Genomic DNA, 4360 nt, shown 5'->3' with positions numbered 1-4360 from the left:
ATATATATGTGCAAACACACAAAAAGCATGTACTAAAATTAGCATATCAATGAGAGCATGCATGATATTTATTATAAACAGTTTCGTTCGTTCCATTCTTCTTCTTAATAATAATAATAATAATAATAATAATAATAATAATAAACGAAAATTATGTCGTGAACATATATTAAAATTTAAATTATATGTCATATTGATTTGTAGCATCCCGTTCTTTATAATCGTAATCTATGCCGTTTGAAAGGTATTTATTTAAAATTTCACTAGAAGATATCCATTTTCCTAAAAGTTATGAGGGGAAAAATCGGATCTTGCGAATTTTCCGAAAATCCTTTCTCCGCCCCCCCCCGTTCGTTGGCGCAAATTTTTGTTTTCACATTCGTTTAATACACATTTTTTTTTACACCTATTACACTCGTTTTTTTTGTTTGTTTTGGTGACCGGTAGTTAAAGTAAACATTAACTAAATTTTTTTCCAGAACCATGATTTATATTTGTATGAAAATCAGGAAAATCAAAATAAGTAAATAAAAAAATAAAAAATCAAATAAAAAAAGTCATTTCAAAACTGCTCTATCTATTTGCTAGAAAAAGCAGACAGATAACCCTTAGATCACCCCCTACCGTCTTCAATGTTTCTATTTTAGGCACCGGGCCATCAATTTTGAAACGACGGGTTAATCAATACCTTCAGCTCAAGTACTTAACTGGTACTCTATTTTATTGCCCCGGCCTCCATAAGGATGAAGTTGATCTCGGAACGTATTGAACTAGAACAAATATTGCAATACATTTTGTCCGACGGAGGTGAAAAAACATAATGTGGTTGTCACGGCTCTAATGCCTTTTGATCAGAGCTGACATGGGACTAAACAACAACAACTAAGTTTATTAGTAAGGCATGTAGAATTAAGTGATTTGACTAAGATATGTAATGAATCGCGGTGGTGGGTATGAATATACAACACGTAATGCCGCAGCCAAATTTCCGAGTGACGTACATTCATATAACATCTCGATAAATATTTATATGATTTTAGCAGGCAGTTAACGAGAAGGGCGGGATAGAATAAGTGTGAAGGAATGTGTGTGTGGAGAGAGACGGAGAGAGAGAGAGAAAATTAATACGTGGAAAATTAATACGTGGAATAAATATTTCTTAGAAATTCTAAGCTAAGGGAGGAAACCCATATTAAGCGGAAGTGTCGTGTCAAGGGAAGTAATAATAATATTTTTAAGTAAACTTTCAGAAAAAAGTCTTAAATAATTATTTTTCAGTTTAATTCAAAACGTTACATCTACGAAAATGATTAATTATGTTCTTTAAATTAAGTTGATATAATTTGTTAAGCGCAATATTTCGCTGTACATTAATGGCGATGACTACTCCGTTAGTCAATACCTACAAATGTACATTTTGCTCAGTGTATATATTAGAATACGACAAAATATAGTTAACCGTCCTCGTCAGGGGGTTGGGAGCTTGCTCAAGGAGGGTTTACTGAGGGCAAGACTGCTGACACCTGCAATTAATAATTGAGCGCACCACTGTACCCGGAGGGTACAGGTTAGGTGCAATTTTTGGAAATTCTCAATTTGAGAAATATTCCTAAATAATTGAAGAAAAGACTCTAACTGTATATTTACTCACTTTTTCTTACATGAACCATTCTGGAAGTTTTACAAGCTACCAAGTTTAACCTAACATTAGTTAAAATAGATACCAGGATGCTTGAGATATCACAACTTGTAGTCTGGAAATTCAGAAACTATTTTGGTGTTTAATGTGATGATGTACTGACTGACACACTGCAGAAGATATTCTAACTGTTCACATTTTTGTTTGTATCTGTATCAATGAAATGTAGGTCATCCTAGTTTAGACCTAGAATTATCTTCTGAACTAATAGATGCAAACTAATGTATTCTTTTGTAAAGGACTTATTGTATTTGAGTTTTTATTACTCTGTTTAGTAATAGCTTACTGTGGTTTTAGAATAGGTACACAGTGTCCATGCATATTGTAAGGGTGGGCAACAAGAAGTGCATCTAGCTGTAAAACTGTGCCGCAGGAAAACCCCAAATTCATGCCAGCATAAAAAAGCACATATAAAATTGTGATGATGATAATATCAGTTGTAAAATCCAACATGACAAATGTGGCCAAACTATTATTCCCAAAATAGTACACTGTTCCCTAAGATTTCATATAATGATTAAATGTTTTGCTTTTGCATGTAATTAATATATAAGATAAAGTAAAATTTACACATATTAATTTCTTCCTTAAGTTAAGATGAATTGTTGAATGAAGTATTTATTGTTATTTGAATCAACCTCTTTATGCTACTGCTACATATCATCTCTAGTAGAGTGAAACACAAAACTAAGTCTGATGGGATTTCAACTTAGAGACTATACAGTATATGAACAAATATTTTTTACTTATATTTTATATACTGTTTTGTATTGCGGTTTTGCTGGTGGATGTAGTCAATCTTTGAAATTTTAGTTGACTATCAACTGCTTCTGTTAGATATTCACTTCTCCCATCGATAAAGACTCCATTTGGGATCTGATCATCATAACATCAAACATGTGTACTTATCTAATAACATCAATATTTGTAGTTACATAATGATTTCACATTTGACATTAAAAAAATACCATTTAATAACTTAAAAGTGTACAAGTATTTAACATCAAATATCATCATCATCATTATATATACAGGGTATCCCCTCAAAAATGTATACACATAGAATGATATAAAAGTCAGTGCTTATTAAAATAGAGTTCAGTTTCAAAATTTAATAGAATCTACAAACAGAATTTTTTTTTTATGATCACCTGTTTTCAAAGTGATGTCCATTCTGGTCCAGGCACTGCTGGTAACATGAAACAATGGAATTGCAAATATCAAGAAACATTTTGTTTGGTATTTATGTGCATTCTCATTCAGTGGCTGTCTTCAGTTCATTGAGTGTTGCTAGTTTTGTACAATAAATTTTATCATCTAAGTATCCCCATAGAAAAAAGTCTAGTGATGTGAGGTCTGGCAACTGTGGCGGGTATTCATCTGAATTGCTTTGTCTGATCCACCTGTTTAGCAAAGCCTCATCACGATAAGCCCTTACATTACAATTGTAGTGTTGGTGTATCCTGTCTTATTCAAAATAAAACTCCACATCTTCTAAGTCCTCTTGAAGACTTGGCATGATATTCAGTCACAGTGCCACCAAAAAGAATGGGCCAATTAATCCTTTTAATGATAAGCATCACTATTATGTAACTACTGGTAAATTTACATGATGTTCCTCCTTAGTATGTGGTTCCTTGGGTCCCCAATAGGTACAACTGTGGCAGTTAATCAAGCCATTTAATTTGTATGTAGCCTCATCACTCCAAACAGTCTTTGTTGGAAAATGTGCATCGTCTACACATCTTGCCAAATACAACTTGCAAAACAACTGTCTTTGATTTGGACCATTTTCATTGAGATCTTAGATTATTCTTGGAATGTCACTTTTCCAATGACTGTATTTCAAGGTACAGTTCCTATCTCACAACTCACTTGCCACACAGATTTTCTTGAACTCTGGCAGTATGTTTCTAGTACCCTTTCTTGCTTTGTCAGGCTCATTAATATCCATGGTCTTCTGGAATGTTTCTTGTGGACATTCTAAATAGTTCCATCTGTTTCAAATCTATCTGTAATTCAATTAGTGGTAAGCTACTTCGGCAGATCTGTTTGAAATTCCCACCTAAACCATTTTTGTACTTGGACTGTGTTTTTCAACTTCCAGAAACACTTTTGGATAAATTTCCTTTGTTCAAAGCTTAGTTTAGTTTCCATCATTATTTCAAATGGGGTAAATCTGAAAAGGAATAAAGTGTGTATACATTTTTTGGGACACACTGTATATGTATATATATTAGTATTTAACGTGAAAGGGTAAAGGTTTTTCTAACTTCAAATACAGTGTACAGGTATTTAGCATCAAATATTGTTAGTCCAACTCATGCCAGCATGGAAAACAGATGTGAAACAATGACGATAATGGTAGTTATTAAATAACATCAAAGTGTTCAGATGTTTAATATCAAATGTATGTATAGTTATGTAATATCTAACATTAAAAGTAGTTTTTAGCATCAAAGTGTACAAGTATTCAACATCAGACATGTATTGGTATCTGACAGCATTAAACATATATGATACAGAGCTAGAGTTCTCTAGCATTGTCTGTAGCTTCTCAAATCAATAAGTTTTTTGAGATAATCAACAATTAATTCAATTTTATAGAATTTTCAGTTACAGTGTGTTATGCTTGTTTTAGAATAGACATATCACATTCCT

General features: G+C 32.6%; 1 non-coding gene across 1 annotated transcript; it reads left to right on the top strand.

Annotated features, from left to right (window-relative positions):
• Positions 1-1457: 1457 nt before the first annotated feature.
• LOC128247191 (U4atac minor spliceosomal RNA) lies at positions 1458-1589 on the top strand. The gene has a single exon (XR_008263591.1). It is a non-coding gene; the product is annotated as a U4atac minor spliceosomal RNA (small nuclear RNA).
• Positions 1590-4360: the final 2771 nt, after the last annotated feature.

Source organism: Octopus bimaculoides, chromosome 2 (genome assembly GCF_001194135.2).
Source record: "Octopus bimaculoides isolate UCB-OBI-ISO-001 chromosome 2, ASM119413v2, whole genome shotgun sequence".
NCBI lineage: Eukaryota > Metazoa > Mollusca > Cephalopoda > Octopoda > Octopodidae > Octopus > Octopus bimaculoides.
The sequence above is the reverse complement of the archived record's forward strand: the minus strand, read 5'-3'. Positions and strand labels throughout refer to the sequence as shown.